At 41.2% G+C, this 26103-nt stretch overlaps 1 long non-coding RNA gene across 1 annotated transcript in view; it reads left to right on the top strand.

Annotated features, from left to right (window-relative positions):
- The first annotated feature begins 6386 nt into the window (after positions 1-6386).
- Positions 6387-26103, top strand: part of LOC143660941 (uncharacterized) — a 29507-nt gene continuing 9790 nt past the window's right edge. Inside the window, exon 1 of the long non-coding RNA XR_013164338.1 lies at positions 6387-6430. This is a non-coding gene — a long non-coding RNA (uncharacterized LOC143660941). The remainder of the gene's footprint in view (positions 6431-26103) is intronic.

Below are 26103 nucleotides of genomic sequence, written 5' to 3'. Positions count from 1 at the left end.
GGTTTTAGGGCTTAGCGTGTGTTTGTCGTTGCCACTTCGTGTACCTTATTTGTTTTTATTTACACAACAACGCAGAGAGGGAGGAAACAGAGAACAGAAAACTGTTCCAGGTCTTAAAACTTTCTGGGGTTAAGACCTGTCGCAGGCCCCAGCCGGTGCCTCCAGGTCCTTCCTGGCGCTCACCCACCCAGGGGAGGAGAGTGGCCGCGGCGCGTGTCAGCCCGAGGTGGCTCGGGGACTCCGCGTCTTGTTACACCTACAATCGAGTCTTTTCGGCTAAACTCCTTCATCTAAATTTGAAGTCAGAGTGCTTATCCCATCGCTTAGATATTTTCAGGAAGGCTGGAAGAGGGGCAATGTGTCATCCAGTAGCCTTTCCAGAAAAAATAACCTGGGTAACGGAATGGGAAATGCGCAGGGACAGGGGCGTGGTTCAGTGACCCGCCTGGGCCCCGCAGCGCCTCCCGGTGGACGTCTGGGCACCACCTGCTGGGTTGCCGGCTTCTTGCTGATCCCAAATCTATGAGCCTCTCTTACAATGAGATGCAAAGATTTCACAGTTTCAGGAGGGAGGTTACCTGATTTGACACACATATTTGACACATTCCACACATTCCTGTGTTTGAATAACGCCACCTGGAAGCTGGTGGGATGGTTTTTACAACAGGGGAGAGTCCAGGAGGCTGCCCTTTTTACCCAGTCGTGGGAAGCAAGAGCTCACGCATTTTTCCCCATAATAATTCGATGTCATCTGATAACAACTGTAGGAGCTACTGTTGGGAATGTAACCCGGGGTTCAACTTTAAGGTCATTATTGGCATCAGATGTGCCAGGATCTGTCACAATTTAACTGAGTTCTATTGCGCGTTTGTCAAGGGAACTTCCTGCCTCGAGTTCCAATGGTCAGGAAGGGCAGGTGCCACCATTCTCGCTCTAACGGTGGAGAACGCCTCACACCTGGGGGACAGCTTCCCTGGAGCCAGAGCTGGCACTGCATTTTCACGGGTGGTTTTTACTCTCGAGAATTTTTGCATGTGGAGTCCTGCCTCAGTTTTCAGGTTGTGTCTCATGGTGGTAGTGATGAGGGAAGGCCTGGCCTTCCTCCCCCGCAGGTCTCAATAAATACATAGAGGAGAGACACAACATACTCGACATACAAACAGCTTCAAAACAAGTCCCCGAGCCTTCGTTCTTAAATCAGATGACCATCCCTAAAACCTTTTCTAAAGAAATGTTGGAGACACCATAGTAAGCAGAATCTAAAAAAGTAATTCTGGGTAAGGCAGCATTCTGCAAAGGAAACAGCTTTCTTAGTTTGACGGTAGCTCTCAGCTAATCCAAATATCCATTTATGATAGCATTTGGAGACGTGCTTTAACTTGGGTCTTAAAAACAGAAACAAAAAATATTTATTAAGAAAGAATAACAAACAAGCAAACAAACAAAAAAACAGTTTTGGGGCGGGCCACGGTGGCTCAGCAGGCAGGGTTTTTACTTGCCATGCCGGAGACCTGGGTTTGTTTCCTGGTGCGTGCCCATGCAAAACAACAACAAAAAGAAAAAATCCACAGGATAACTGGAACTATTTTAACACATAATTAGCATGGAGGTCATTATATGCAAAAATCTAAAATTAAACACAATGAGTCCCTTTATAAATGTTTCAGTTCCTTCCCCCTGAATCCCTTATGCAGGTGTGCCTTAGAGAATTGTCTTAGTTTTTGTTAGGAATGCCTTATCCTAACGTAACACCCAAGTCCACAGATGGATCCCTGCTGTGGGCGTTTGCGTGCGGCGTCACCACCTTGTGACAAGGCTCTTTACAAACTGCAAAACATTCTCCACCTCACTATCTGTGGTAATTCGAAGTCCACTACAAATTCAGGTTACTTTTAATAAAGGTTCCATTCCTCCAGCATTCTTTGCTAACTAACTGCCTTAAGTTATTTACTTCTATGGAAAAGACATATCATTCTCTCTGAGTGGCCTTGCAGGTTTCAGACTCTTTGGACACATTTTTCCTGCTCACTCTGGGCCCTGTGTTCTGCCCTTACTACAGGGTGGAAGAAGGTTTTCATATTTTGTTGCAAAAAAATATTTATTGGATATCCACTATGTCAGGAACTGGGCTAGGAGCTGTGTGGAAGAGTACCTTTCAAATTTGATCTGAGCTGAAAATTAATTTCACTGCTTTGTAGAAACCATGCTCATCTAGATCTCTTGTTGAGACGCCATCAAATCCCTCCCTGGTGACAAGGCTGCCAAGTCCACTTAATGGAGGAAGAATAGTCTCTTCAACAAGTATTGCTGGGAGAACTGGATATCACATGCAAAGGAATGAAGGAGGGCCCCTATCTCACAACTTACACAAAAATGTACTCAAAATGGATCAAAGAGCTAAATAAAAGCACCAAGACTATAAAAACTCCTAGAAGTAAATGTAGAGAAACATCTTCAAGATCTTGTGGTAGGCAATGGTTTCTTAGACTTTATACCCAAAGCACAAGCAACAAAAGAAAAAAAAATAGATAAACAGAACCTCATCAAAAGTAAAAACTTTTGTGCATCAAAGGACTTTGTTATGAAAGTGAAAAGACAACCTACTCCATGAGAGAAAATATTTGGAAACCACATATCTGATAAGGGTTTAATATCCAGAATATAAAAAGAAATCCTACAACTCAACAATAAAAAGACAAACAGCCCAATTTAAAAATGGGCAAAAGACTTGAAAAGACATTTCTCCAAAGGGGATATACAAATAACTAAAGAGCATATGAAAATATGCTCAACATCATGAGCTATTAGGGAAATGCAAATCAAATGCACAATGAGATATCATCTCACACCTACTAGAGGGGCTACTATTTAAAAAACAGAAAATTTTAAGTGTTGGAGAAGATGTAGAGAAGGGAATACTCATTCATTGCTGATGACGATGTAAAATGGTGTAGCTGCTGTGAAAGTGTTTGGCAGTTCTTCAGGAAGCTAAATATAGAATTACCATATGACCTGGTAATCACATTGCTAGGGATGTACCTAGAAAAAAATGAAAGCAGGGATTCGAACAGATATTTTCACACTGTTGTTTATAGCAGTATTATTCACAATTGCCATAAGATGTAAGCACCCCAAGTGTCCCTCAGCCGATGAATGGATAAACAAAATGTGGTATATGCACACAATGGAATATTATTCAGCTGCAGGAGAAATGAAATCCTGATGCATGCGACAATGTGGATGAAACTTGAGGACATTATGCTGAGTGAAATAAGCCTGCACAAAAGGATAGATATTGTATGATCTTACTGTTATGAACTAATTACAATAAGTAAATTTATAGAGCTATAATTTAGAATATAGGTTAGTAAGATAGATGGAGGTAGAGAATGGGATCTGATGCTTAATTTGTACAGAATTCTTTTTAGGTTGATTGTAAAGGTTCGGGAAGGGATGGTGGTTATGGTAGCTCATTATTGTGAGTGTAATTAATAGCACTGAATTATGTTTGTGAATGTGGTTGATAGGGAATGTTTTGGCTTGTGTATGAAACTAGAATAAAAGTTAGAAGATAAAATGGGGGACTGCATAACACAGCGAACCCTACTGCGGACAATGGACTGGGATTAATAATACAAGTATAAGAATATTCTTTCATGAGTTACAACAAACACACAACAATAACATAAGGTGCTAATAATAGGGTGGCATATGGGAAAAATACACTTAGCGTGAACTATGGGCTATGGTTAATACTATTTTAATATTCTTTCATCAGTTGTAACATAGGCGCCATGCTACTGCACAGTGCAAGCAATAGGGAGGTATATGGGAACATTGTATATTTTATATGACTTTTCTATTAACTTACAACTTCTCTAATTAAAAAAAAAATAGTGATTAAAAACACATTATCATTAGAAGCCAGACACAAAGCACTACATATTTATATTACATATAAAATGTAAATATAAATAAATCTCTAGACATAGAACTAGATTAACGTTATGTAGGGCTGGGAAAGTATAGAGGGATTGACAGGTGACGGCTAAAGGGTATGGCATTTTTATTTTTGGAGTAGTGAAAATGTTCTAAAATTGATTGTGGTGATGAAAAGCACAGCTCTGTAAATATACTAAAAGTCATTGACTGTATTCTTTGGATGGATTGTATAATATGTGAATATATCTCAATAAAACTCCTTTTGAAAAGTCCCTCCCTGGTTACAGCAGCTCTGACTCCTCTCTTTAACAGCTTTCCAGTGGGTGCTGTACAATCACGAGGACGGTACTCCACACACAGAATGGTGCCGAAGGAAAGTTATTGGTTGCAGAGATACTAATTATTTCCTCTAATGATAATTTCCTCTCTTCTTCTCTGCCCTTTTGTTAGAGAATTTCTCTGCCTGCAGCACAAAAGGGGTTCCCTAAGCATTATGAGACCCTGTCCCTGTCTCTAGATGATTGCATTGGTTGCGGCCTCCTGTCCTAGGGGAGTCAGTCAAATTTAGTCTAAAGATATAGAGACCACATTAATCATCATGAGGACTTGAATTGGAAAGGCAAGTTGTAGTGAACACTGAGATCTACATTTTGGGGCCTCTGGGAGTGGTCAAGCACAGACATTGCCAGAAAGGCATTGGGACAAGGAGATAAGAAGGGAATTTGGCGATCTTAACCAGGGGTTTTGGTAAGAAAAACTGCCTCTCAACTGTGAATCAAAAATTCTGAACCAAGAGCTTAATGCCTTAGTTGGGTTTAGGGTTTTAATTCATACTGTATATATGGTCCAGGAAAATCTGAGATGAGATTAATCTAAAATGTGATTCTAGGCCATGATCCTCTAGAATCATGAACCAAACCCAAAACTTCTCTATGGAGTCACACCTTCAACTCATGACAAAAATATCCCCATAGAGAAAGCCCCACCAATCATGAGCTCACCATCCAAAATTATAACAAAAAAAAAAAATTGTGGGAAACAATGCTCTATGAGAGAGAATTAACAGATAGTAATACATCAAGATCAGATCCCCCCAAACTTCAGATACTAGATCCATTGGACAGAGACTATAAGTTGTCTTAAGTGATTGGAAGCATAAAATAAGGAAATGAAAACTTAATAAATGTATAGGGTACCATGAAAAAGAAAATACAGATTTGAAAAGGAAATGAAACTTCTGGAAACAATAACTAAAGGCACTACATTTACAGGATTAGATGTGGCTGAAGAGAAAACTAGTGAGCTGGAAGAGAGATCTGATTCCAATTCAGAGTGCAAAAGATAAATGTATGAAAGAATAATCAAAGATATAGAAAATAGAAAGAGATAAAATAAGAGGTTCTGGAGAAGAAATACTCAAAGAGAAACAGACTGAGACTTTTCTATGATAGTGAAAGACAAGGACCCAAGAGTCAAGAAGCGGAGCAAGTCATGAGCTGAATAAATAAATGTAAATCTGTACCTTAAGTACAATATGATGAAATTATAGAACCCCAAAGAAAAAAGTTTTTTAATTCATATTTTAATGGAAGGCCAAATTCATTACTAGGGATAAAAATATAGCAATTCTCATATGCCCCTAATAGCATAGCATCAAATAGAAAGCAAAAATAGAATTTCCAGGCGGAATTATCAAATATATAATCATAATACATTTTTAAAATGCCTCTCTGATAGGTAAAGCAAATTTTTACAATTAGTAAAGAAGACTATTTGAATGAATCATTTTAGGAATGATAATGATAAATGTCCAAATAATGCTTCCAGTTCCAGTCTAATGGGCTTTAGGGATCTACTATCTGAAATTCATTTGCAGAGGCAATTTTTCTGCTGGATACTCTTTTATGGGAAGGAGGGAGCCAGATTCTCTGAGCTTCACTCAAATCTGTGTGAGACTGCCTCATGTGGATGAGGTCCATTCAATCAGCCTTGACTCAGAGGGGGTGTACTTTGGGCACATGAACACTGCTAACTGTTACGCAATTTGGCCATGTTTTTTTAACTTTGGCTTTTTAAATTAGTGCAAGCTAGGATGGTTTCAAGATTCTTTGCACACAGCTGAGACAGGAGAAGGTAGCATGCATTAGCTAGGGTGCTGGCTAAACAGCTGTCACAACGATACTGAAAAATGCATTGGCTCCCATGAAATTGTCTCCATGTCTCTCGCAGGACAGTCTACACACAGGCAGGTGGTGGTGCTGCCCCACAATGTCATCCCTGTTTCTTCCATTTTGTTGCTTCACTATCCCTGAGAATTGTCCTCATCTTCATTCCCTCACCTGCCTCTAGCCCATGGGAAGAGCAAGCAGCTCCTTTTAAAAGAAGTGACTCAGAATTTGCATATCACTTTCCCTTATGATTCTTTCTGTGGAACTTAGCCACATGGACACTCCGAGCTGCATGGGAGACTGGGAAATACTGTCTCCAGGTGGGCAGCCCTCTTCCTTGCTCTTCTGCCTGGTGTGTGTGTGTGTGTGTGTGTGTGTGTGTGTGTGTGTGTGTGTGTGTGTGTGTGTTAGGGAGCATTCCACAGCAAGTAGAAGGAAATTAGGCTGAACAACAGAAAAAAAATGAGCAGTGTCTTTCTACAGCATAAAAATATTATTTCTCATCATGACTCTACCGACTAGATGCTTTGGAGCCTCTCAGAATCTTAGTTTTGCCACCTAGAAAACTGAATCCCACATAGGTGTTGTTGATGGTTATCAAGATGAGGTGAGCAAAAGTAAACCAGCAGGACTCTCTGCTAGCCCCTGGCTCTGAAATCCAAGGTGCCCAGCCCAGCGCATGCTGCCCAGAGCTGGTCTGGTCCTGCCTCTGGCTCCTGCTCCCAGAGCCCCTCTTTCTCTAGCTGGGTCCCCCCTTCTCACACCCCTTGTTCTCCTGGAGGGCCTCTGCAGATTGATGGACTGGCGGATTGGTGGACTTCAGGTCCCTGTATTTTTTAAGGAAAGAAGGATTAATGAACCCTTTAAATTTGTCTCCAGGCTGGAGCTCGTCTTGGTGCGTGTTTGGTCTGGGATGGCCACAGCAGAGAGGAAGGCAGACAGCTGTGAGACGTTGGTCATCCTGCCCTGTGTGTGACCTGTCAGGTTTTGTTTGTGATCATTTGTGCCCAAAAGTGCAGGTCACAGGTTGAGCTCCTCCCAGGAATCTGACTGTTTGCAGTTGTAAAGTGCGGGAGCTTGGATCTGTCTCCAGCAGAGGGTTAAATCACAGAGCGTTTTATAAGGGCAGCTATAGGGAATGCCTTGTTTTCTCCTTATATGGCAATTTTTCTCAGTCCAGAATCCCAGGGTGTATTTTACGTGGTTGAAATACACAAATGGAGTCACAGTGTTAGCCAAACAAGCTATGTGGCTTTAAAATTAACAAGCCTCTCTCTACTTCTGTACCCCAAACACACATTCACTTAGGCAGTTTCCATTGTGACTGTGGAAAGATACTCTTTCCTTCTTAGCAAAAAATATTTGATGGACATGAATTTCTACGATCCCAATGCTTTCCACATGAGAAGTATTTCTTTTGATCAGAGTAGTTTGCAAGCACGTGAGTCAAATTTAACTATTAAGTCTTTAATGAGTGACTATTGTATGTGAAGTGTCACTTACCTAACTCTGGGGTTCAGAGGTTGAAGGGGGAACCAAGCATTAAAATACGAAAAGGAAAAGAGGTTTAATGATAGTTCAAGCTGACATGGGAGAAGTATTAGAAGGCGGCAGCACATGGTGATTTAGCACACGAGCTTGCCACGAGTGCTCAGACGAAGGAGGAATCTGTTAACAAAGGAGTGTTCAGAGAAGATTTCACAGAAGTAGGAATTGGAACTCATTGAATTGGCTAGTCAGAGGGAGTGGAGAGGCTGTCTGTTGTGGAAGGAGGCCTGAGGGAAAAATGCAGAGGAAAGAAAATGAAGTGGCTTTTGGAGAAGAACAAATAATCCAGAGTGTCTGGAGCAAATGGCTCAGGAAGTGGAGAAGGAACTTTGGTGGGGGAGGCAGTTTGAAGCTGGGGGCAGACTTTAAAGGTCAGGTTAAGGATCCTGGATGGTTTTTCTATAGGTAAAAGGGAGGCATTGAAGTTTTTCGGCACTTATTTTGATACATGCCAGTCCAGGAACTAGTAGGTTCATAATTTATGCTTCTCCCCCACCCCCCTTTTTTTCCTTTTTGGTTACCTCAGTGAATTACCATATGACTTAACTTAGGAAATTAAGTTTTGATTGATGAAGATTTAGGCACTAAATCCTGAAGTTATAAGTACTAAAATATGACTCCTTATCAAAATTTCCACATCGGTGATTTCACAAATGAGATATTAAGAGCTTTCTATTGAATATAATTCTTGCCCATACCTTCTGGAACACAAGGATTTTCAGGGAAAAGTTGACTGATCAGCATTCATTCTTGTGAGGAACAGAGGAGGGGAGGAAATTTTCGAGGAAAACTGGCATTGGATTTAGAATCAGAAACACCACATTTTGAACAAATTTGGATGAAATTTTGCATTTCAGAGCCATTTTGGAATTAAAATCTGGCATGGGAATTTTCAAAGCCCACTTTTTGAGTCCCGTTTGATCTTCACTTCAGTTTTCTTCCATAGATAGGGCTGGGATTATCATGGCAATTATTAATGTAAAGAAACTGTCAAAAGAGTTGACTTTCCCAGATTTACTCAACTAGTTAGTGGTGGAGCAAGATTTTTGGGCGCATTCAGGATCCAAGCAGTTTCTTTGGAATAGGAGCTGGCAGTGCTCAGAGTCCAGGGTTAGATGGTATAGTCAAGGAGGTAACTCAGTTAGACTAGAAAGACTGTGGCAGCCAGGCAGTGTGAGGTGAGGACAAGGGGACTGGAAATGAGAGAAGGAAGGAAAGGCCTTGTGAAGAGGATCATGACGATTCTGGCTAGAGAGAAGAGTTGCTCCACCAATCAGAATGACAGTCTTCACAGGCAGGAGGTGTGGGGCCACAGGGAAGGAACAGCCTGAGCAGACACTCAGGGATTGAAGGGACTGTGGGAAAATCACAATTTTTCTGAGCCTTGGTTTCTTCCTGGGCAAAATGGAGTGAATAATACCTACCCCAATGGTGAGATGTTAAGAAGATTAATTGAAAAGATGTAGGTGAAGCACCGAGTTCAGTCCTTAGGATATGCACTCATTCACAGATTTTTCTTTGGAATGAGTCCTGTTAAGAACTGTTAAGCAGGTGAGCTAGAAGTGATGTGAAGATCTGCAATTTCTCTAGGGTTGAGGGTGGTGATGGAGGTTTTGTCTAGGAGCAAGGAGAAGCTCTAGAGGAAAGTGTTTGGACACTTTCTATTCTCATTATCATTCCTACTAAATCATTGAAGATCAGGCAGAAGAAATGTACATACACACATATGCACACACACGCACACACGTTGGGTAAAACTGAGCAGCATCTTCCTGCTGAGGATACACTGTAGGTGAAAAAAGTGAACTAAGGAAAAGGCCCCAATGGTAGGTGCCCATTGAGGTATCTATTAAGAATCATTTGATGGTGCTGTTTTTCCATTTTAAAACCTCCTTCTAAACTACTTAGTTCTTGCAAGCGGGAATGCCAGACTGCCTACCCTACTCGCACAGTTATTGGGTAGGTGTTATGCTGGGCAAATGAGATAAACCCAAGACCTCTCTGATCCAAAATCAGCCTTGGAATCCATGAGGTCATGAGAGTTAAATCAGATAGGTTAGACAGAAAAATCAGGATATGTATGGATTCTATACAATCATTCACCATCATAATAGGTATGGGTTACAAATGTTTATTGTAAAGCCCAAAATTGCATAATATAACCCATACTTGCCCCTGGAGAGCAAAGTTATTATTATTATATATATGAATCCAATTATCAATGTCATCAACATACCCCTGTGTTTTTATATCTTTGATGATTCTGTTATCACCAACATTTTTTTTAGGGCATTGAAGAGTGGTAGATAAATGAGCTTAGCAAGACCAAGAATCATGGGGGTTGGGACTGAAGTTCTTAAAACCAGATCTGTTACCAACATGGCAGCCGAGTTCATAGTCTTTCTTGGTTGTCCTGTTTGCTTGAGCTCTTCCAGAATCACATTCTTGCTGATTTTTTCCTCCCTGAGTTCTGTACCATTTTTCTAGTAGGCAGGACAATGTCAGAATGTGCTGACACATTATTGTTCTGTGTTGTTCTTTAAACATGTTTTAAGTGGGTTCAGCCCCAAGAGGGTCACATTTACTTGTGCTGCTTCAAAAACCAAAATGGAATCCTTTTGAGGAGGGGCTCTTGAGATGTCAGATGGGGCTGTTCCTCACTTTCCCCTTTCTTTTTCTATAATAATACTTGCAAAACCTGAGTTATCAATACATCTGCTGTTGTGAATTTTAGGGAGATTTCAAGAAACCAAAATGCAAAGCTTGATATGGGGGGGGCTATTCTACAAGTTCACCATTAGGAAAGCCAAGATCTTGCTTGGGCTTCAACACACAATGCCGTGCCCTGGCATCACATGCATATGTCCATTTAGTGGTGCTTACCCTTGTGCTAGGGTCTGGGAAGCACCGCTAGCATAAGCCAACCCAGCTAAGGGGAAAGCTTGCTGCTCACCAGGGAAAACAGTGACATTTATTCTGAGAATGTGCAGAAACTGCTTTTGATTGGGAAGGGGACTTAGGTAATTTATCTCTCACTTTTAAAATGAGGAGATCGATGTGTCTCCCCAGTGGGCTGTCCTCCTTCTATTCGGCAACAATACACTACTTCTTTCCAAAGAGAAATATGCTTCCAATAAGGAGAAAGGAAGGCAGGGGGTGGTAGTAAAGGGGATCAGGCAACTTTCATTGAAGGATTCATTTTTGATTTAAATATTTTGTTCTAATCTCCAACTTCCTTTTTAACTTGGCAGAACGACCAAAAGAAAAACAATGTCCCTCCCTAGCCCAGTTTACAGCCTGCCAGAGCAGAGGATCCAGTTACTTCTTCCAAACTGTATATGTTGAGTTGTTCTATATGTTAAGTGGGGATTTTTTTCCTTTTTAAATCCGTTGCTCATATACATAAGGTTTTCTTTTAATGGCATGTCAAAGTGGACTCTGGTGAAAACCCCAGGAGGAAAAAAACAGAATGAAAAATATAGATCAAATATATCCAGCTATTTATTCCTTTTTTTTTTTTTTTTTTTGTTCTCTGAGTATGTTGTGGAAGGCATTCTCTGCAAGTGATACATCCTGTAACTGTAGGCAGATGTAATCCCCTGGTCATGACACCAGCAAAGATTTCCCTTCATATTGGATGTGTGTGCAACCATTCTGCTCCCTCCCACAAAGGGGAGCTGCACATGGTGGGGTGCATTCTGGGCTGTATGCACTCCCTATAATATTCTCTAACTCCATTTACAATTCCAAGGAGTCCTGGGAGTCTTGCCTTGGAAGGGAAAGAAACCCAGGGTACTGACAACCTGGGGTTTGCATGTGGGCATTTGCACAGGTTTTCTTTCTCTTCTTAGCCTTTTCTCCTTCTTGTTGCCACTTGCCTCCACTCATTGCTTGGAAGTGACCTTCAAACTCGTCTTCCCAAGGGCACATGCTGAAGTGGATCCTACCCAAACCCAGTCCCTGTCCTTTTTAGTGCTCTCTACAGTGTGTCCTAAGAGGTCATCGTTTGTATTATATTCATTTGGACTTTTGCATTTTTGCTGTGAATATGTAAAGAACATTAGTTTTATTTCCACTGGTGGGGAGGACTTCTCCCAGTAGAGGCATGAGATTGGTCCCACCTGCTTCACCAGACCAAAAATAGCTAGAGAAGTGTCCTGTTTGAGGACACCTCAGGAACATACTTTAAGACAATGATTTAAGTACAGATAGTTCCTTGGGTGGGGGTCCCAGGTAATGCCAGTAGACGGATGGAGAAGCAAGACAGGAAAGGGAAGGAGGCTGCCAAAGGGGGCCTCCTCAGACGAGTGGGCAGTTGGTTTTTGTGTCAGTTTGAAAGGATTTATGTACCCTAGCAAAGCCGTGCATTAATCCCTATCCGATCTTGTGGGAGCAACCGTTTTTTTAATCTCTATTCAGCACTACAGGTTGGAAACTTTATTAGATTTACTCAATGGAGATGAAGCTTCACCCATTCCAGGTGTGTCTTGATTAATTTACTAGAATTCTTTTTTTTTTTTTATTAATTAACGGAAAAAAAAGAAATTAACCCAACATTTAGAAATCATACCATTCTACATATGCAATCAGTAATTCTTAACATCATCACATAGATGCATGATCATCGTTTCTTAGTACATTTGCATCGGTTTAGAGGAACTAGCAACACAACAGAAAAAGAAATAGAATGTTAATATAGAGAAAAGAAATAAAAGTAATATTAACAGTAAAAAAAAAAACCCAAAACAAAACAAAACAAAACAAAAAAAACCTATAGCTCAAATGCAGCTTCATTCAGTGTTTTAACATGATTACTTTACACTTAGGTATTATTGTGCTGTCCATTTTTGAGTTTTTGTATCTAGCCCTGTTGCACAACAGTCTGTATCCCTTCAGCTCCAATTACGCATTATCTTACCCTGTTTCTAACTCCTGCTGGACTCTGTTACCAATGACATATTCCAAGTTTATTCTCGAATGTCCGTTCACATCAGTGGGACCATACAGTATTTGTCCTTTAGTTTTTGGCTGGACTCACTCAGCATAATGTTCTCTAGGTCCATCCATGTTATTACATGCTTCATAAGTTTATCTTGTCTTAAAGCTGCATAATATTCCATCGTATGTATATACCACAGTTTGTTTAGCCACTCTTCTGTTGATGGACATTTTGGCTGTTTCCATCTCTTTGCAATTGTAAATAACGCTGCTATAAACATTGGTGTGCAAATGTCCGTTTGTGTCTTTGCCCTCAAGTCCTTTGAGTAGATACCTAGCAATGGTATTGCTGGGTCGGATGGCAATTCTATATTCAGCTTTTTGAGGAACCGCCAAACTGCCTTCCACAGTGGTTGCACCCTTTGACATTCCCACCAACAGTGGATAAGTGTTCCTCTTTCACCGCACCCTCTCCAGCACTTGTCATTTTCTGTTTTGTTGATAATGGTCATTCTGGTGGGTGTGAGATGATATCTCATTGTGGTTTTGATTTGCATTTCTCTAATGGCCAGGGACATTGAGCATCTCTTCATGTGCCTCTTGGCCATCCGTATTTCCTCTTCTGGTAGGTGTCTGTTCAAGTCTTTTTCCCATTTTGTAATTGGGTTGGCTGTCTTTTTGTTGTTGAGTTGAACAATCTCTTTATAAATTCTGGATACTAGACCTTTATCTGATATGTCATTTCCAAATATTATCTCCCATTGTGTAGGCTGTCTTTCTACTTTCTTGATGAAGTTCTTTGATGCACAAAAGTGTTTAATTTTGAGGAGCTCCCATTTATTTATTTCCTTCTTCAGTGCTCTTGCTTTAGGTTTAAGGTCCATAAAGCCGCCTCCAATTGTAAGCTTCATAAGATATCTCCCAACATTTTCCTCTAACTGTTTTATGGTCTTAGACCTAATGTTTAGATCTTTGATCCATTTTGAGTTAACTTTTGTATAGGGTGTGAGATATGGGTCTTCTTTCATTCTTTTGCATGTGGATATCCAGTTCTCTAGGCACCATTTATTGAAGAGACTGTTCTGTCCCAGGTGAGTTGGCTTGACTGCCTTATCAAAGATCAAATGTCCATAGATGAGAGGGTCTATATCTGAGCACTCTATTCGATTCCATTGGTCGATATATCTATCTTTATGCCAATACCATGCTGTTTTGACCACTGTGGCTTCATAATATGCCTTAAAGTCAGGCAGCGTGAGACCTCCAGCTTCGTTTTTTTCCTCAAGATGTTTTTAGCAATTCGGGGCACCCTGCCCTTCCAGATAAATTTGCTTATTGGTTTTTCTATTTCTGAAAAATAAGTTGTTGGGATTTTGATTGGTATTGCATGGAATCTGTAAATCAATTTAGGTAGGATTGACATCCTAACTATATTTAGTCTTCCAATCCATGAACACGGTATGCCCTTCCATCTATTTAGGTCTTCTGTGATTACTTTTAACAGCTTTTTGTAGTTTTCTTTATATATGTTTTTTGTCTCTTTAGTTAAATTTATTCCTAGGTATTTTATTCTTTTAGTTGCAATTGTAAATGGGATTCGTTTCTTGATTTCCCCCTCAGCTTGTTCATTACTAGTGTATAGAAATGCTACAGATTTTTGAATGTTGATCTTGTAACCTGCTACTTTGCTGTACTCATTTATTAGCTCTAGTAGTTTTGTTGTGGATTTTTCCGGGTTTTCGACGTATAATATCATATCGTCTGCAAACAGTGATAGTTTTACTTCTTCCTTTCCAATTTTGATGCCTTGTATTTCTTTTTCTTTTCTAATTGCTCTGGCTAGAACCTCCAACACAATGTTGAATAATAGTGGTGATAGTGGACATCCTTGTCTTGTTCCTGATCTTAGGGGGAAAGTTTTCAATTTTTCCCCATTGAGGATGATATTGGCTGTGGGTTTTTCATATATTCCCTCTATCATTTTAAGGAAGTTCCCTTGTATTCCTATCTTTTGAAGTGTTTTCAACAGGAAAGAATGTTGAATCTTGTCAAATGCCTTCTCTGCATCAATTGAGATGATCATGTGATTTTTCTGCTTTGATTTGTTGATATGGTGTATTAGAATTGCAGAAATAGATGACCTCAATAAACTAATCACAAGTAAAGAAATTGAATTAGTCATTCAAAAGCTTCCTAAAAAGAAAAGTCCAGGACCAGACGGCTTCACATGTGAATTCTATCAAACATTCCAGAAAGAATTAGTACCAACTCTCCTCAAACTCTTCAAAAAAATCGAAGTGGAGGGAAAACTACCTAATTCATTCTATGAAGCCAACATCACCCTCATACCAAAACCAGGCAAAGATATTACAAAAAAAGAAAACTACAGACCAATCTCTCTAATGAATATATTTAGTCTTCCAATCCATGAACACGGTATGCCCTTCCATCTATTTAGGAAGGGCATTTTCCTAAATTTGCCCTTCTTTCTTATGTTGAACCATCCTTGCATACCTGGGATGAATCCTACTTGGTCATGATGTATAATTCTTTTAATGTGTTGTTGGATACAATTTGCTAGAATTTTATTGAGGATTTTTGCATCTATATTCATTAGAGAGATTGGTCTGTAGTTTTCTTTTTTTGTAATATCTTTGCCTGGTTTTGGTATGAGGGTGATGTTGGCTTCATAGAATGAATTAGGTAGTTTTCCCTCCACTTCGATTTTTTTGAAGAGTTTGAGGAGATTTGGTACTAATTCTTTCTGGAATGTTTGATAGAATTCACATGTGAAGCTGTCTGGTCCTGGACTTTTCTTTTTAGGAAGCTTTTGAATGACTAATTCAATTTCTTTACTTGTGATTGGTTTGTTGAGGTCATCTATTTCTTCCTGAGTCAAAGTTGGTTGTTCATGTCTTTCCAGGAACCCGTCCATTTCATCTAAATTGTTGTATTTATTAGCGTAAAGTTGTTCATAGTACCCTGTTATTACCTCCTTTATTTCTGTGAGGTCAGTAGTTATGTCTCCTCTTCCATTTCTGATCTTATTTATTTGCATCCTCTCTCTTCTTCTTTTTGTCAATCTTGATAAGGGCCCATCAATCTTATTGATTTTCTCATAGAACCAACTTCTGGCCTTATTGATTTTCTCTATTGTTTTCATGTTTTCAATTTCATTTATTTCTGCTCTAATCTTTGTTATTTCTTTCCTTTTGCTTGCTTTGGGATTCGTTTGCTGTTCTTTCTCCAGTTCTTCCAAGTGGACAGTTAATTCCTGCATTTTTGCCTTTTCTTCTTTTCTGATATAGGCATTTAGAGCAATAAATTTCCCTCTTAGCACTGCCTTTGCTGCGTCCCATAAGTTTTGATATGTTGTGTTTTCATTTTCATTCGCCTCTAGGTATTTACTAATTTCTCTTGCAATTTCTTCTTTGACCCACTTGTTTAAGAGTGTGTTGTTGAGCCTCCACGTATTTGTTGAGCCTCCACGTATTTGTGAATTTTCTGGCACTCCGCCTATTATTGATTTCCAACTTCATTCCTTTATGATCCGAGAAAGTGTTGTGTATGATTTCAATCTTTTTAAATTTCTTAAGATTTGCTTTGTGACCCAGCATATGGTCTATCTTTGACAATGATCCATGAGCACTTGAGAAAAAGGTGTATCCTGCTCTTGTGGGATGTAATGTCCTATAACTGTCTGTTAAGTCTTGCTCATTTATAGTAATATTCAGATTCTCTATTTCTTTATTGATCCTCTGTCTAGATGGTCTGTCCATTGATGAGAGTGGTGAATTGAAGTCTCCAACTATTATGGTATATGTGTCTATTTCCCTTTTCAGTGTTTGCAGTGTATTCCTCACGTATTTTGGGGCATTCTGGTTCGGTGCGTAAATATTTATGATTGTTATGTCTTCTTGTTTAATTGTTCCTTTTATTAGTATATAGTGTCCTTCTTTGTCTCTTTTAACTGTTTTACATTTGAAGTCTAATTTGTTGGATATTAGTATAGCCACTCCTGCTCTTTTCTGGTTGTTATTTGCATGAAATATCTTTTCCCAACCTTTCACTTTCAACCTATGTTTATCTTTGGGTCTAAGATGTGTTTCCTGTAGACAGCATATAGAAGGATCCTGTTTTTTAATCCATTCTGCCAATCTATGTCTTTTGATTGGGGAATTCAGTCCATTAACATTTAGTGTTATTACTGTTTGGATAATATTTTCCTCTACCATTTTGCCTTTAGTATTATATATATCATATCTGACTTTCCTTCTTTCTACACTCTTCTCCATACCTCTCTCTTCTGTCTTTTCGTATCTGACTCTAGTGCTCCCTTTAGTATTTCTTGCAGAGCTGGTCTCTTGGTCACAAATTCTCTCAGTGACTTTTTGTCTGAGAATGTTTTAATTTCTCCCTCATTTTTGAAGGACAATTTTGCTGGATATAGGAGTCTTGGTTGGCAGTTTTTCTCTTTTAGTAATTTAAATATATCATCCCACTGTCTTCTAGCTTCCATGGTTTCAGCTGAGAAATCTACACATAGTCTTATTGGGTTTCCCTTGTATGTGATGGATTGTTTTTCTCTTGCTGCTTTCAAGATCCTCTCTTTCTCTTTGACCTCTGACATTCTAACTAGTAAGTGTCTTGGAGAACGCCTATTTGGGTCTAATCTCTTTGGGGTGCGCTGCACTTCTTGGATCTGTAATTTTAGGTCTTTCATAAGAGTTAGGAAATTTTCAGTGATAATTTCTTCCATTAGTTTTTCTCCTCCTTTACCTTTCTCTTCTCCTTCTGGGACACCCACAACACGTATATTTGTGTGGTTCATATTGTCCTTGAGTTCCCTGATACCCTGTTCAAATTTTTCCATTCTTTTCCTGATATTTTCTGTTTCTTTTTGGAATTCAGATGTTCCATCCTCCAAATCACTAATTCTATCTTCTGTCTCTTTAAATCTATCATTGTAGGTATCCATTGTTTTTTCCAACTTTTCTACTTTATCCTTCACTTCCATAAGCTCTGTGATTTGTTTTTTCTGTTTTTCTATTTCTTCTTTTTGTTCAGCCCATGTCTTCTTCATGTCCTCCCTCAATGTATCGATTTCGTTTTTGAAGAGGTTTTCCATTTCTGTTCGTATATTCAGCATTAGTTGTTTCAGCTCCTGTATCTGATTTGAACTATTGGTTTGTTCCTTTGACTGGGCCATATTTTCAATTTTCTGAGCGTGATCCGTTATCTTCTGCTGGCATCTGGGCATATAGTCAGATTTCCCTGGGTGTTGGACCCAACAGGTTGAAAGATTTTTCTGTGAAATCTCTGGGTTCTGTTTTTCTTATCCTGCCCAGTAGGTGGTGCTCGTGGCACACGTTTGTCTTGGGTTCCACCAGTAAAAGGTGCTGTGGGTCCTTTAACTTTGGGAAACTGTCGCCGTGGGGGAGGTTCGCCAGCCGAAGCGGCTTGGAAGAGTGCCAGCCGGCCCGGGGGTCCGAACACGGGGAGGGTCGCCGGCCGCCACAGCCCGGGAGAGCGCCCAACTGAATTTCCTAGTCGGCCCGTGGCACCAAGCGTGGCGGGAGGGCGCCAGCCACCGCAGCCCGGGAGAGTGCACCGTTCCCAGTCGGACCGGGGAGTCACGTGTTTGGAAGGGACCCCCCCCCGGTCACCGTTCTCCGCGGTCTGGGGATTTCCGACCCAACTCTCTCAGTTGGTCCGGGGGGCCTCGAGTGGTGGGGGCGCCAGCCGCCACGGCCCGAGGGGCCGCCTGCCCAATTCTGCCAGCTGGCCTGGGAAGGAGGAAGGGAGGGACTCTGGCCGCTTGCCGTCCCGCCCAGGAGACCCCACGCCCGTCGGTGATCTCACCAGAGCTGGTTCTCCCAGACAGTCAGCCGTTCCAGGATGGGGTACGCCGTCCCTTTGATCTCCATCGTGGCTCTGGGAGCTGCTCTGTATCATCTCCACTCCCCCAGTAGCTGTTCTGGAGGAGGAAAGGTGAGGGTGGCAAGGCTGTTGAGGACAGTGGCGGAGAAGCTGGTGAAGGCGGAAGAGGGCACAGTGGTTGTTGGAGAGCCACCGGAGCAGGAGGAGAAAGGGAAGGATAAGATGGCGGATGGAGCGACGCAGAGCAGAAGGGGAAAGAGAAAGGCAAGATGGCGGCGGGAGCACCGCCGGCAGAGAAGGGGGAAGAGGAGGGCTGGCTGGCTGGTGGTGGGAGCACCGCTGGTGGAGAAAGAGGGAGAGGAGGGCTGGCTGGCTGGCGGCGGGAGCCTAGAATTCTTTAGAACAGGAAGTATTTGGGAGAGAGTCCCTTTTAGAGCCATGACAGAGTCACGAGAGACCCACGAGAAATGAGAGAGCCCACATAGCCAGAGACCTGTGAAGATGAAGAAGGTAAGCACCCCTGGGGGAGCTTCATGAAACAAGAAGCCTGGAGAGAAAGCCATCAGACCACCATGTTTGCCATGTGTCTTTCTAGTTGAGAGAGAAACCCTGAATTTCTTCGGCCTTTCTTAAGTGACGGTAACCTCTTATTGGTGCCTTAATTTGGACAATTCTATAGTCTTGTTTAATTGAGACATTTTCAGCCTTAGAACTGTAAACTAGCAACTTAAATTTCCCCCTTTTTAAAAGCCATTCCATATCTGGTATATTGCATTCCAGCAGTTAGCAAACTAGAACAGTTTTATTCATTTATTTGTTTGTTTGTTTAAATGTACTTTTATTACAATATATTTACCTACCATACAAATTATCCAAAGCATACAATCACTGGCTCACAGTATCATCACATAGTTGTGCATATAACCAACCCCATGATCAGTTTTAGAACATTTTCATTACTCCAGAAAAGAAATAAAAGTAAAACAGAAAACCCAAATCCAAACATATCCCTTATCCATTAATATTATTGACCCATAGTGTTGGTGCAGAACATTTGTTACCATCAATGAGAGAGTATTAAAATATATCTTGTATTTATTTATTAGTCATCTATCCATGCACTAGATAGAGGAGATATCAGGCAGAAGGTTTTTACAATCCCACAGTCACAAGATAAAAGCAGTATAGCTACACAATTATATTCAAAGATCGACAACAATTTCAGCTATTTCCTTCTAGCTGTTTTAATACAATAGAAACAAAAAAGAAATATCTATATAATGAGTCAGTAGTCATAGTCATTTTACAACTCCTCCCTCTCATTTTATCATTATTTCAATCTTCAGGGATACAGGGGCAAAGACCATTCTAATTTCATGCTGAGAAAAGGTAGAGGAATGAAACTGGCTGATGTTCTTGGAGAGCCTGGTACCTCTAGGTTTTAGGTCTTATCTGACATGGCATCTGGAGGCTTTAACTTTCAGAAAAAGATACACTTAATAAGTAGAATTTTATAGAGTCTTTGATAGAGCCCAGGGCATTCTTCAGGGTTACTATTGACATTTTGGGTTAGATAATTCTTTGCTGTGGGGAACTGTTCTGTGCAGAGTAGGATGTTTAGCAGCTTCCCTGACCTCTATCCAGTAGAAGCCAGTAGCACCCCAGTTGTGGTATCAAAACGTCTCCATATGTTGCAAATACCCATTGAGGTTAAAAACTGCCCCAGGTTGAGAACCATGGGAATCCTGGTAAACTTTAAGAAAAGTATGGGTTCTGGCCATTGGAAGTCTGGCTGGCGGGCTCCAGCAGGGTTAAGGCTGTAGGGAGGTGCTGTGGGTGGGCACAGACGGGTCTGCTGCGTCCTCTTCTAGAACCACGTGGAGAGGCCAAGGTGCAGGCAAACAGTCAGGCACTCGGTGTTGTTGGCTACACGCAGGCAGGTCTGAGATAGAATGGGCAAGAACTTTCTTTGGTGACTCCTTCCTAACTCTGCAAGCTCCACTTAACCTGGTGTCCTCTCATCCTTCTCCCCCACAAAATCCTCTCTAAAAACAGGTTAGCTTAACCTAGGCTCCCCTTCCCTTGGCTATAGTCATATTCAGAGCCTGGAGAACCTAAGCTAAAGGAAAATAATATTTCTTGAGCCTGTTAAGAATAAGGCAGTTTCCCATGGGCCAGCTCCTTTAATCCTCAAATCAACCCTACAACAGAGGTCTTATTACCTCATTTATACATTGGCTAGGTCACTACCCACTGTCCACAGCTATTGAAGGGCAAAGTCCAGATTCTAACTCAGCTCTCCCTGCATCTGTAGCACAGGAATTTTTCCATTTTCCTAGTGGGCTGGTGAGGCTGGGGACAGAATCTTTTTGGAAAAGGAAAATTTTTAGGAAGCTCCAGAACATGAATGAATTCTGAAAAAAAAAAAAACGAAACTGAGAAATGAAATGGAGTTCTGAGCATAGGAAATTGAGGGTTTAAAACGAGTGTGTTGTTAGAGCAGCAGTGATTTTCCCTTCTACCAAGGCCCAAACAAGTGGAATTGTCACAAGAGTCATGATAACATTCCGCTGCAGGAGAAGATGCCGCTCTGGCTGGCTGTACTTATACACGTGCCCTGGCTGGCCAGGTGACCCTCATCCCAAGTGCCTTGAACTGGAGTTGAACCATGTTCAATCCAAGGCATATCAGTACTTCTGACTGGCAGTCTGCTGACTCTCACCTCTGGGGCTGTACTCTTGCTTTGTCCTCACCGGGAATGCCCTCCCCTTCTTCGTCTCCTGATCAGTCTCATTCATTTCTCAGAGCAGCCTTAGCTCAGACCTACTTCCTGGAGGCAGTCTTCTCAGATGTTCTGCTTTCCTCCCATCATTTAATCTATAATCTCCATGGGGTGATGAATTCTGATACACACACACACACGCACACACTCGTGTAGTTAACATCAGTTACTGTATACAGAAAGTGTTTAATAAATGCTTGTCAAAACGGTACCTCCTTTCTTAGCACTCTGTACATACCTCTACTAGAGTACTTATCATTTAGAAATTACCTTTTATATGTTGACTCTGCCTCCAGACTTTAAGTTGTTTAAGGGTAGAAACTTTTATCTCTAACTTGTTAACATAGTACCTGGCACAAATAGGTACTAAATACAGGTTTTATAAAAAGGAAATGTGCATACCAATCACCTTTCCTTGGGCAAGGGGGTTCAGTGCAGCTCTGACTGGAAGCAGAACTGGAATCCGATGGCTCAGCGGACAGACTCCAGAGTTAGGAGAGTAGGGTTCCGAGCCTGCTTCCATCACTCATTTGTGACCTGAAATACGTTTCCCAAATTGTGATCCAGGGATTTCTGGTTTGTGGAAAAATGATTCCATGGTCAATTCAGTTCATAAAACACTGAGTTAAATAATGTGAATAAGTGTAGGCCCCCTCCATACCACACAGGGCTTCTCAGGGAATTTAATTTATTCATGTGCATTGTGAATCTTTAATAGAAGATATAAATATAGTGTTACCCAAACATATTTTGCTGAAAGCTATTAAAATCTTGAGAAACTTGTGTATTTGGAAGAAGGTTTGCCTAGCACTGCACTAGGTAAGTCTCTCTGGTCCTTCCTAGTCACATCACTAAACAGAGTATTGGTGCCGCCTTACCCATGTGTATGAGTATCAGGACATGATTTGTTGTATATGTCACCAATCAACTCTCTCTCCAGTCCTCTCCAATTGTAACTTCAAACCTTCTCTGCTTTCTTGAAACCTACGGCTCCAACACCCCTCTTTTCCCTCTCAGCTGACAACATTGCCTGTTCACAGAAAAAAATGATGGCATTTGGCAGGAACAGTCCCCAGCTTCCTGCAGCTGTCCTCCGCACAAGTCCTCTTCAGAGGGAGAGGAAGCCCTCTCCAAGTTAATCCTTCCACCCAGGCTCAGGATGCCACCTTCTGGCCTTCTCAGGAACCTCCGTCCATCCGTTACACCTTCCTCTCCTGGGTCCCAACCTCACACGTTCTGCCAATTTTCATTAAGTCCTTCCCAACTAAAAGAGGTACAACTAACCAGCCAACCAAACAACTAATTAACTAACTTTGATCCAAAATTTGCTTCTGTATAGTCCTCTCTCTCCTTTTCTTCATCCTCAACCTTTTTGAAGGAATCAGTGTGTTTCCCGAGCTTATAGAGTGTGAAGACATCTTTTTAGCACCAAAATATTTTATGCCCAGCCATCAATAAAATGATTTCTACTTCTTCTGGTATCTGCTGATTGAGGAAATAATGGCTAAAAGTTATTAGAAATCTGGTAATGCTTTTAAACTAATTTGCATCTACTTATAATATGAACAAACAGATATTTAGTCTGCAAATAATTCTTATTGTATGAATGGATTTTGAGATCCCCTTGAATTAATTCTTGGGACCCCTCTTAGAATAGTCCTTAGTTAAAAACACTTGTCTACAGTCTGACCTTATTTACTTGTCTAGTCACTCTTTGTCCTCCTCAAGCGTGACTTTTGCCTCTACCATTCTACTGGTACCACATTTGCCAAAGCTTACCACAGTCCTAAAAATGGCCAAGTCCTATGGATGAATTTCTGTCTTTTCCCCACTTGACTTTGCTATTTGGAAATAATCTTCCCTGAGTATCATATTCTTTTGTTTTCTCCCATCTTTCTGACCATCTCTTCCTTATCTCTTTGGTTGGTTCTTCTCCTACAGCTTACCATTAAACATGCTCTAAAGACTATATTTATTTCATCCCTTACAGTTTTCCTGGACGATCACATCAACTACAATGTGTTTTGTTCTTGAATTTGAGATTGGTGACTTCCAAATCTATGATTTCCAGCTCAGATCTTTTTACTGAATGCCTGTGGATATCTTGATCTCAACAAGTCCCAAACGAACCCAAATGGTCTCCCTCCAAGGGTCCTTAAACCTACTCCCTTCCTATAATCACTTTCCAGTTGGTGACCCACATTTCTACCCAGTATCTCTAGTCAGAAATCTGAGCTTGATCCCAAACTTCTCCCTTTTACCTGCCTTTTCCACCCACCTTGTACCCACCAGGTATCATTCTATCTCCAAAATTTCTTGGACCTGTCTCCTCCTCATTTCTTCCTGCCACTGCTCTGATTCAGGTGGTCTTCATTGTTCATTCCTTAGAATGTCATGATAGCTTCTAAGCTGGCCTCCCTGTCTCTATGTCCTCACGCCTCAACTGTCCACCCTGTACCCATTCTTTCCAAAAGGCAGATCTGACTATCACTGTTTCTATTTGAAATTTAAAAATAATTCCCACAACTTTCAGGATGAAATCCAAATAACAAAGCATACTAAATCCTTTGTTATTCACAGAGGTAGACTATCAGATAGATTAAAAGTCTGTATATTCAAATCCTAGCACCTTGAGTAAATTGCCTGTCATGGTGGTTTGGAGATTTGTACCCCAGAAGAACATGTTCTTAGAACTAGTCCATTTCTGTGGTTGTGAACTCTCAGAAGTATACATGGGACCTCTTGATGAGTTTACTTTAGTTAAGGTGTGACCAGCTGAGTTGGAATAGGGTTTAATCCCATTACTGAAGACCTTGTAAGGTAGGTCACAGAGAGAGAGAGAAGTAAAGAGGAAGCATCCAGATGTTGAATGTGAACATTCCTAGAAGAGAAGAGAGAAGCCAAGAGAGGCCGCCATATGTATTGTCAAGGGACAGGAAAGCCAAGGATGAAAACCACTGGCAGCCAGCCCCAGAATTCCAGTCTTCTGGGAGAAAGCATTGCTTTGATGACACCTTGACTTTGGACTTCTCCTAGCCTCAAAACAGTGAGCCAATAATTCCCTTGTTTACACCAACCTACTGTGTGGTATTTGCTTTAGAAATGAGAAAACTAAAACATTTGTCCTCTCTACACCTTAGTTTCTTCAACTGTAAGACAGGGATCAGGATTACTTGTATTGGGCAGAGCATGGTGGCTCAGTGGCAGAGTTCTCGCCTGCCACACTGGAGACCTGGGTTTGCTTCCTGGTGCCTGCCCATGTGAAAAAAAAAACAAGATTACTTGTAATAGTGATCCATTAAGTATATTTTTTAAACAGAACCTGGTCCATATTATAGTAAGATCAATAAATGTATTATTAGTATTCCCAACTTCCAAGGTTTTTATGAGTGTGGTGTATGATGACATAGGTGAAAGAGCTATGCTTCCCATAAATCCTCTTGTTACTGCATCTTGGTTTCCTTATCTGGGACACAGAATCATTGGCTCTGGCTGGGTAGGAAGTGGAAGCTTAGGAAGGATTAGCACTTGGCCAGCATTGGCACAGAGGGTAGGAAGTAACATGGAAGATGTCCAGGTGAAGAACAAAGCTGAGTTTGTGGCCATTCTACTGATGAGCTCTTATAAGTTGGTCAAAGTACCATTGACTTATCAAGTTTTGACACTGGCTCCTGAGCTCAAGCTGCCTTCTATCCAAGAATTCATCACTGTGTCTTAATGAGCCTTGTCATGAGCACAATCAAGGAATCTAAAGTGTTCCTAGGACATGATGTCTGATGAATTGAACTGGCAGGAAACATATGGAGCCCTTATTGTATACAAATGGCACTCACATGGAAGCAGAGCTGTCCAGAAAAGATGCAGGTGAGTACGGGCCTCCATGCATCCTCATGTGCTGTTCCCAGCCCCCACTTGGTCTCTCTGAGGAGAGCACTGGCCCTGGGAGGGAGGGTGGGTGGCCCCTTGGAGGTCCCATCTTGGAGAGTGACTTGGAGGGACTGGGTAGGGGTGGGGGCAGCAAATTCCACATTGATCAGATGACAGTTACCTGGGGTTCTGTTATTTTGGTGACAGTGACAGTCCCCCTCAGTTTCCTCAAGGGTCCCTCTCTGACATTTCTACCTTAGTAATTAAGAACCAGATTTTGGAGCAAAATTCTCAGAGTTCAAACCTAAGTTCTTCCACCTTCTCATCAGTATGACCTCAGGGAAGTTGCTTTCATCTCTCTGTGTCTCACCTTCCTCATCTCTGAAGTGGGGCTAATAGCCATCTCCATATTATGGGTTGTCGTGAGGATTTAAATAAATTATTATATGTGAGGTACTTAGAACCATGCCCGGCACATGGTAAGTGCTGTGTGAATGCAGTATTAGTAGTTATTTGAGGAAACATTTAAGCCAGAACACTAGACTAAGAGTAGAACTACTAGGCTCTGGTCTCATCATGTTTCTGACTTGTCACATCACACAGCCCCTCTGACATCAGTTTCTTTATCTGTAAAATACTTTTCGGACAACGTGTGTCTACAACAAACAAGCACCAGGTGTCATGTTTTACCCCATCCCAGCAGGAATCTCAGCTCTGTCCTCTCTCTCTCAGCCTTCCACTTCACCGTCCTCTCTCAATGGACTGGACTGGCTTGCTCGGATTTTCCCACTTCTCTATAGGGCGGTCTAGGGCTCTATATAGGGTCTTTAGACGTCTCTATGGGGTCTCTAGGGGTTCCAGTTCCTGCTTCCTGGCTCCTTGGCAGGCAGAAGCACCACTCCATCCTTTGTTGCATTTCCTAAACCCAGCCAGCATAATAAGTCACTTAGTTATCCAACTTGAATGTGCTATGGCGGC

Source organism: Tamandua tetradactyla, chromosome 2, assembly GCF_023851605.1.
Source record: "Tamandua tetradactyla isolate mTamTet1 chromosome 2, mTamTet1.pri, whole genome shotgun sequence".
Classification (NCBI taxonomy): domain Eukaryota; kingdom Metazoa; phylum Chordata; class Mammalia; order Pilosa; family Myrmecophagidae; genus Tamandua; species Tamandua tetradactyla.
The sequence above is the reverse complement of the archived record's forward strand: the minus strand, read 5'-3'. Positions and strand labels throughout refer to the sequence as shown.